Here is a 9,579-nt window from a genome sequence, read left to right as displayed (position 1 = left end):
ATAGTTGCAAAGTGATCTTCAAAAGGGCCACAAGCAAAAATGTACTCGAAAATACACACCTAAGTGTGAATTTTAAATTCTGGGCTGTTCTTTACATAAACTACTGAGATGAAAACTACCTGCGAGGAGCTTATACATCATGGCTCTGCTAAGAAACAATGTTGCCCAGAACTTAGCAAGAGTTTAACATCTGTCTGGAGACAGGTAAAGGCAGAAGCGCATTCTGGGTATCTCAGGGCCGCCTGTGCAATAGAGTCAGAGCTGTGTGTCCTGGATAAGACAACACTAGAGGCTGACTGCTTTGTACAAGAAGGACAGAGAAAGAAAAGGATGCAGAAGAGAGTTGATGGAAATGACCCATTTGCTAAACACGTAAACAAGAAAATTGTTGTAACAAAGCTTAAGTCAGGACAAGTTCCCAGAATTACTTAAAGAAATTATCAGAAATATAATTTTCCAGTAAAAATCATGAAGCATACAAAGGAAATAGGAAGTATGAGCCACTCACTGGATAAAATATACACAATAGAAACTTCCTGAGAGAGTGAACTCAGCAACTAAATCAGAGCTGAGATGCTTAGGCTGAAGTTTTAAAGAAGACACAACCCAACAAAAGAAGACACTTTAGATACCAAGATGAAGATAGATTTAAAGTCACAGGATGTAAGAGTACCAACTAGAAAAACAGGCACAGCTGAGATTTGGGCAAAGCAGTTTTGAGACCAAAAAGTTATTAGTCACAAAGAGGAGGCTTTCTAATTATAAATAGGTCAATCCTTCAAGAAATAAACTCTTTATAAACAAATATGTGTTTATATGTATGCATATATACACACAAATATATGCATATATGCATATATACAAATACATATGTGATATATATACATATATGTATATATACATATATGTATATATCCCTAATATGAGAGTAACAAAAAATACATGATGCAAAAAGTAGGTAAATAAAAGGAGAACTAGAAAATAACAACAACAACAACAACAATAATAAGGACTTTGATATTGTAGTTGTGTGTGACCCATGGGCTGCACACACTCCAGGACAGCTATGAATTCAGCTCACAGAAAATCATAAACTTATTGAAAATATTACATGATATTTTTGGTAACTCCCTTGCATGATTCTCCAGTGTTGATTTTGTAGATCACACCTTTCATTACAACGTCAAAAGGTTGGTAAGAAGAGGACAGTGCTACCGTGCACCCCTGTACAAACAAAGAGGCCAAAGACTGTTGGATCCCCCAAGGGTTCTTTGGATGTGCTAGGGTGCTAGCTAGGGTTTTGTTGTTGTTGTTGTTGCTGCTCTTTGCTTATTGTTTGTTTGTTTGCTTGGTCAACTTAATGCAAGGTAGAGCCATCTGAGAAGAAAGAACCCCTGCTCCCATCAGGTTGCCTAACAGGCATTTTCTGACCGGTGATAGATGTAAGAGCTCCCAGCCCACGCTGGGCAGGTTGTCCTGGGCCGTAATATAAAAGTAGGCTGAGCAAGGCATGAGGAACAAGGCAGTAAGCAGCACTCCCTCATGGCCTCTGCTTTAGACCCTGACTGTAAGTTCTTATGTTGAGTTTCTGCTCTGATTTCCCTCAGTGATGAACTGGGACTGGGACATGAAAGTCAAACTCTTTCCTCTGCACATTGCTTTTGGTCATGTGTTTTAGCACAGCAGTATTAAACAAAGAGAAATGGACACCTGGCTTGTTGTGTGGGTGCTGAAATTCCAACTGTACAGCAAGTGCTCATAGCCCCTGAGTCATGGCTCCAGTCCAGATACATAATCTGAATAAACCTGTTGGGGCTTTTTCTCATTCATGATTGATGTGGGAGGGCCCACATGGGATAAAACAAGGGAAAAGACTGAGTCAATCACAAAAGTCAACAACACCATACAAAATGATAAAGATGTGAGATAATAGTCAAGTTCAGTGGGTTGACTTAACCGTTCCACAATGAATATTCACACCAAAACATAATGTGGGATACTGCAAGTGCCTGCAGCTTAATATCATTTATGTCGTGCTGCTCTCAAGAACCTGTAACTCCAGTTCCAGTGGATCCAATACCCTCGTCTGATCTCTGTAGGCCCAAGCATACATAGCTATTGCTCACAACATACATATACAGGTAATTAACAAGAAATATTTAAAAAATTTCATGAAATTGCAGAAAAATACAGCTTTAAAAAATACATGTATACAAGGGGTTTGAGTCAGGGCTGCCTCGTTCTCAGGTAGCTTTGCAGCATTAGACTTATTGAAGAGTTATCCCATGAGTGGTATACACAGGCAATCCTCCCACTTCCCATTTTGATCTATTTACTTACTCATTTATTTTTACTATTTATGTTTGTGGTGCTGGCAACCAAACCAAGGACCTTTGGTATAACAAGCCAATGCTCTACCTCTGAGCTCCATCCCCAGCTCAGTGGTGTGTTCACTAAGAAACCAACATTATCCAACCTCAGCACTACCGACTCTACTGTTTACATGCTCTTCACCTGTTACAGTTAGGAAGTTTTATTCACCTTATAAATAAATACCTTTCTAAAACATAAAAAAGACTTTAACAAAGGAAATTATCCACAGCAGAAAGCCCAGAAGAAATGTCTTAACTACTAATATCTATATCTACTGGGCATTCAATATTTAATGTTCATAATTCCTCACAAAACAAGGGAACAAGTCCCCACTAATTTTCTAAAGTCACTTTTAGCCTGATTCCATAGTCAGAAAAAGATATAAAAAAATAAAAATAAGGAGGAAACTTTGGATTAATATTGTTCATTAACATAAGTGGGAAGTCTTTAAGAAAATAATTATGAATTACGTCCATCATTTAAAAAGAAACACACATTATGAAAGGGAAATATATTATTAATGTGAAATTTACCTCAGAGACCCAGCTTTGGCTTAATATTTGAAAATCAATTAAATATCAACAGGGTGAAAATAAGTGAAAGAATCATTTTAAGAGATGCATAAGAAGCATTTGACAAAGCCAACACATTTTTTTAAATGATTAAAATGTCCACAAACCAGGGATAGAAGACTTCCTCACAAAGATGTTCACAAGAAGCCACACCGCATTTAATGACAAGAGCTGGACGCCTTTCTGTAGAAATCGGGAATAATACAAGTATGTCTGCTTTGCGGCATGTATTCAGCACTGGGCTGGAAGTCCTAGCCACAGAACTGAGGCAAGAAATAGAAAGAAAAGCCACTCACCTTCAAAAATAAAGATGCTCTCTGTGAGAAGCATGATACTGATATAGAAAAATCCAGGAAAGCCATTAAATCATTATTAGGATGAATAAGTATAGTAAAATGGCATAATAACAATAAATATATAAAAAGATAATATGCTTATATGTACTTTTCAATAATCAATCTGATAAATCAATAAGACAATTATTTCATTAACATTTCACCTACAAATTTTGCTATGCTGTGTGGAACAATAAAAAATCCAAAACAAAAAAACCTCCAAACTATACAGAAATATGATAAAGATAAGTCAAAAATCATGAGGTAACATTTGTGGAATGGCTATGATAAAAAAAGACAGACAATAATTAACAATAGCAAGGTCACGACAGGGTCTCAAAAACTAAGCAGTATTTACATAAAAATGGTAAAGCAGTCTGAAGATGGGGAAGCAGAAGTGTGAAAATCACATATGTGGAACAAAGAGAAATAAAAGTGACAGCTCGAAGTGGGAGCGAAAACGTGATAATCGCGTTAAGCGTTTTGTTCTAAACACACCAAAGAGTGGGATCGGGGGAAATGTCACCACATATCAAACTGATGCCATCTATAAAAACTGCTACTTCAATCGCAGTGATAAGGGTAGGTTGATGCAGAGACATAAAATTAGATACATGAAAACATAATCATAGATAATATAATGGCTACATCCCTGGCAGACGCAGATTTCACAGCTAAAGAAAGTATCAGGGGGAAAAGAATCAGTAGAAATCACACTTTGAGTCAGAACTCTAAAAACCTACAGGTATGAGGGGAGAAATAGGCTAATGTAAAAATACAGGCAGAGTCTCAAATATTCCTTTCACTGTAGTGGGAGGGAGGCAAGAATGTGGTTAGCTAATTTTATTGTGATTGTGAGCAAGAGACCAGACAAAGATGACTCAAGGGAGAAGCAATTAACCTTGGCTCCCTCTTCCAGAGGGTCCAGTTCATCACTATGAGACCACACCACAGCAGCCCAGTTCTTATTATGATGTGCAGGAAGCAGAGAGGCCAGGAGCGCTAGAATCAACTGGCTTCTCTTTCTTCCTTTTTTATTCCACCTAGGCATTCAGTCCACAGGTGGTATGTACCCATCACTTAATCTTCTCTAGAAAACTCCCTCTATATACTCTGATGTGTGCACACTAATCTAGATGATATCAAAGATGGTTGGGCTGACGATGAAGATTAACTGTCTCAAGTCTACCCCTTGTCCAATGGACATCAAACACTTGACTTTAAATAATAAAATTCCACCCACAGCCTACCAAAAGCCATAGTTTTGTAATGAAAATTCATCCAATCCTTGTCTATGAATCTTTAATAACAAGTTCAGTATTGTTCAAAAGTATGAATTTAAAGAACTTTCTGAGACTTAGGAAAAACTCTTTTTTTATTGAAAATAGGTTCTTCTCTCCTACAGTTTCCCTTCATCCATTCCTCCAGAGCCACATCTATCTCTCCCACACCCGACTCCTGAAGATCTACTCTTGACCCATCTTCCATGAGAATAGCCCAGGCCTCCAAGAGACAACAGCCAAACATGACACAATAAGACAAGGCGAGACCCCTCATACCAAAGCTGTGCAAGGCAACCCAACAGGTAGAAAGAGTCTCAAGAGTAGGCAAGAGTCAGAGTTAGGGGACCCACAAAAACAACAAGCCAGTAACCAAAACATATATGCAGAGGACCTGGTGCAGACCCATGCAGGCTCAATGCTTGCTAACATGAGTCCTGCTTAGTTGATTCAGTGAGCCATGTTCTCCTGGTGTCTTCCATCCCCTCTGACTCTTACAGTCCCAATACTGTAAGAGTCAGAGGGGATGGAACTGCCTCAGCAAATGGCCCTCATGTCTGCATTTCTAGTTTCCTAGGGTCTCCACTGCAGTTCAATCCTCCCCTCAAAGTTTCACATCTCTTTCTGTGGCTCTCTAGAAGAAATTGGACATACTTATGTATTGACTGGTCTCTGAAAAGTTCATTAAGAATCTAGGTACACCTCTTTGCCTTTCTCTGACTCTACTCCTCTCTTAACTCCCCTCCCCATGCTCTAAATAAACTCTTATTCTATACTAAAAAAATGATCTAGGTACAAGCCCCTTTAAATTCAGACTTATTATCATCTTGATGTCTGTTGCCTGCTGAGCATTAGCTGAGCCCCTTAGTCTGCAGTAGCTTCTGGGTGGCCCTGTGCCAATAGGGCACTCTAGCTGTATTCTGTGCTCTCAGAATAAGTCTTTCAATAAGTTTAAATTTTTCCACTTGAAGCTTGTGACAGGTGGGATCTGGCCAGTTTCCTATTTGTCCCAGTGCAAAGTTCTTAGCTTCTCATTAATAGTTCTAATGTCATTAATAACTGATCTCTTCCCATTCACAATTTCCTCCTTCTCCTTCTCTAGTCAAAGGGCTTTGTTGTTGAAATCCATCTACTCTTCTCTCTGTTGCTGTCTGTCTCTGTAAATTTAGTCACAACCCATGAGGAAGATCTGTGACACAGCCTTGCTGCTATCGTCCTGATGTAGCCTCCACTAATTTAATTCATCTTTCTCATTTAAAACTGACCTCCCATAAAGTTTCAAGACACTGAGAAAAATACAGAGAGTTACTAGCCATGGATTACCTCTAGATCAATTACCAGCAGAATCTAGGTTCTCATCTACAACTTCACTTGCATGTAGGCTTTTACTGTTTGCTCTTCTATTAACATTTTTGGTCACCTGAGTTCCCATCAGGCTGGCTGCTGATGGCATTGGAGGGCTTCTCTAGTACACACCTGCAATTCTTCTAAGTTCCAAAGGCCTAAGAACCACAGGGCCAAGGGTGGAGAGCACCCCATTCCTCTGCTGCCAGTTTTCCATTGTTCTTACTTTTGCATCTTTGTGACAAAAAATACCTGGCAGAAACAACTCCATGAAGGAGGACTGCTGGGCGTGGGTTCACAGCTTCAGAAGGTTTTTAGTAGGTGACACTTGAATACTATGGTGATGGGGCATGCACCAGAGATGAATACATTCAGAGACTGAATACATACTATGGTGATGGGGCATGCACCAGAGATGGAAGTGAAGAGAGTGAGCCAGGGATTTCCTAGGGATATAAATCTCCATTGACCTATATATTTACCTATTTCCTCCACTTAAGCCTCAGGTTCTTAAATTGCCAGAACCCACACCCTCCAAATAGTGACACTATCTGTGGATTAAATATTCAGAAAAACAAGGCAATGGGGGTACATACTTCAGTTCCAAACCATAGTTTTATTTTGCTTTATTGTTTTAGACTTGTTCTCATTATGTAGCCCAGGTTAGCCTGAGACTTACTCTGTAGACTATGTACAGAGATCTACCTGCTTCTGTGCTCTATGTGGTCTGTATTAGAGATGTGTGATGAGTATATGTAAAATCAAGTTAAAATGTTTTTCTTTATTTTGGGGAATTTTATACACATAAACACTGAAGTATGATCACATTTATTTCTTCTCCTTTCAATTCTCCCTACATCCCAAGAGGGATGCTCCTCTCCCAACTTTATGCCATTTTAAAATTAGCTACTGAATCCAGTTAGTGGTGCCAATAAGTACATGGGTGCAGGCCATCCACAGGAGCATGGGGAATCTATCAGTGGTCACATCCTCATAAGCATGATCTTCCCTTTTTATTAGCAACCAATTGTCAACAGCTCCTAAGTAAGCCCTTAAGCCTGGCTTCACCTGCCGCATCTAAGCTGTAAGTTTGACTGGCTTGATCTTGTACAGGTAACACCTGCCTCTGTGGGTTTATGAGTTCAGTAACCATGCCACAGCCAGAAGAAGCCACTTGACAGCACCTCTCCCTGCTTCCTTCAGCTTGGATTCCACTCTGGAGGAAGGGGTTCATACAAGTGCTACACTTACTGCTGGGCCCCTGGTCTCTTGTCTCAGAACTTTTACCATTTAAGCATCTCTCCATGGACCTCTGCTTGTTGCAGAAAGAAGCTCCTCTGACTGAGGTTGACATCAGCCCAGCTCCATGGGTCTAAGCATGAAGACTTAGAAGCCTCAAGGGAGCATGGCCGTATAGCAAATGACAATGGCAGGCTCAACAGGTCTATAACCTCCCTAGCCACGGCTTTTGACTAGGTTACAGTGCCAGGCATGAACTGTCCTCCTGTGGAGCTTGTCTCAGATCTAATCAGAAGGCAGTCAAGTACCCTCCAGAAGTTGTACCACAGTCACATTGCTGGGCACACACTGTCTGGCCCGTCAGTGTTGCAGCATGTGGAGTCCAGTACTGGGTAAAAATGATGGATGCCTTTTTCCCCCAGCAACCTGCATTTCACTTTTCTGCACCAGGAAAGCCAGTCAGCAAGAAGAAAGCTGCTTAGTCAGTTTACGATTGACTTCTTTACTCCCCGTAGCCAAAGTGTGTGATTTCTTTAGCAATAGGGTCTTACAATATAGTTATGGGTGATAACCAAGGGCTCTAGAAATAGCCTGTTGCTGTTTGGGAGGCCCATGGGGGTCTCTGACCAACAATCTATAGGGAAGTCTCCCAGGCCTTGAACTTCTCATAACCCATGTTTTCTGTGAGTGGACTTGTCAATCAATGTAGGGCAATCATGCCCAAACTCTTTCCTTTAAGGTTGTCTTCCAAAGACCCTTTCCGTGCATCCCTAGTTTTAGTAAACCTACCCACCACCCATTTCTTTTTCTATCCCACATCCTCCAACCTACCACTTGAAACTATAAAAAAAATCCAACTACACAGTACACTAGTGCTAACTGTGGTCAACAAGCTGGATCTGTTTCAGAACTCTGTCCCTGACCCTTAAGCCCTCCACCTTCATTTAGACCTGCTAACCACTGCACTCTTCTTCCCCTGTTAGAGCTCAGTCTCTACATTCCTCGTCTGAGTAACACCAGGCAGGGCTGCTCTTGTCCACTTGGTTCACTCCACTTAACAGAATGTCCTTCAGGTTTGTCCACCCATTTCCAAGAGATGAATTTTCTCCTTCAGCCTGAGTACTAACCCTATTGGAATAATTCTCCCACCCTTCTCCTTTTCTTTTATTTATTTATTTATTTATTTATTTATTTATTTTTGTTTATTTGATTTTTGTGGCTGAAGATTGAACCCAGAGCCTTGTGCACACTACACAAATACTGTTCCACTGAGCATCACTACCTTATTCCACCTTCAACATATATTTTATCCATTATCTATTGATGCACCCTTAGTTGCTTACATACCTGTTATGAATAATGCTGCCGTGAACATAAACACACAGAGATTTTTCACACTGATTTAATTCATTTGAATATATATTTAGAAGAGCAATTGCTGGATCATATGATATATATATATCATATATATATAATATATATATATATTATATATATATATATATATGTTGAGAAAACCTTCCATTCTGCTTTCCATGCGGTCCCTGCTTATTTATGCACTGACTAAGAGCACATCGGGGTGCCCTTTACCCCACATCCTTCTCAATGCCTACCTTCTGCTACCTTCTTGATAAAATCCATTCTAGAAAATTTAATACCCAACTAATACAGAAGTAGGGGCTCACAGCCATCCATTGGACTGAGCACAGGGTCCACAATGAAGGAGCTAGAGAAAGGACCCAAGGAGCTGAAGGGTTTGCAGCCCATTAGGACGAACAACAATATGAACTAACTAGTAATCTCAGAGCTCCCAGGGACTAAAACACCAACCAAGGACTATACATGGTGGGACTCATGGTCCCAGCAGCATGTGTAGCAGAGGATGGCCAAGTCAGTCATCAATGGGAGGAGAAGCCCTTGGCCCTGTGAAGGTTCTATGCCCCAGTGTAGGGGAATTCCAGGGCTAGGATGCAGGAGAGGGTAGGTTGGTGAGCAGGGGGAGGCGGGAGGGAACAGGAGTTTTGTTTTGTTTTGTTTTTGTTTTTTTATTATATTTTATTTTATTTTTTCTTTTTTTCGGAGGGGAAAGGAAATATCATATGACATGTAAATAAAGAAAATATCTAATAAAAAATGAAAATTTGAGATGGCATTTCATTGTAACTTTAGCCCTATTTCCTGGATAACAACATTTTCATATATCATTTGAACACTTGAATATCTTTTGGGTATCTCCATTCAGGTCTTTTTTTTTTTTTAAACTTTTATTGCATTATGATGAGAAAAATTACATGATTTCAATTTATCTGAATTTGTTAACATTTAAAAACATATTTCAATTAAATATAATTGTACTACTGCTCCTCCTAGAGACCCCCCTTCAAGACCTACAATATCTTTTTTGTCATATTCCTTAAAATTTATAAAATATTATAA

The 9,579-nt window shown here is 39.7% G+C and overlaps 1 pseudogene; it reads left to right on the top strand.

Moving 5' to 3' along the window:
* Window positions 1-3,663: 3,663 nt before the first annotated feature.
* LOC116104599 overlaps window positions 3,664-9,579 on the top strand; it is a 68,144-nt pseudogene continuing 62,228 nt past the window's right edge.

The sequence above is a fragment of the Mastomys coucha genome, unplaced genomic scaffold (genome assembly GCF_008632895.1).
Source record: "Mastomys coucha isolate ucsf_1 unplaced genomic scaffold, UCSF_Mcou_1 pScaffold22, whole genome shotgun sequence".
Classification (NCBI taxonomy): domain Eukaryota; kingdom Metazoa; phylum Chordata; class Mammalia; order Rodentia; family Muridae; genus Mastomys; species Mastomys coucha.
This window is presented reverse-complemented; position numbering and strand designations above follow the sequence as displayed.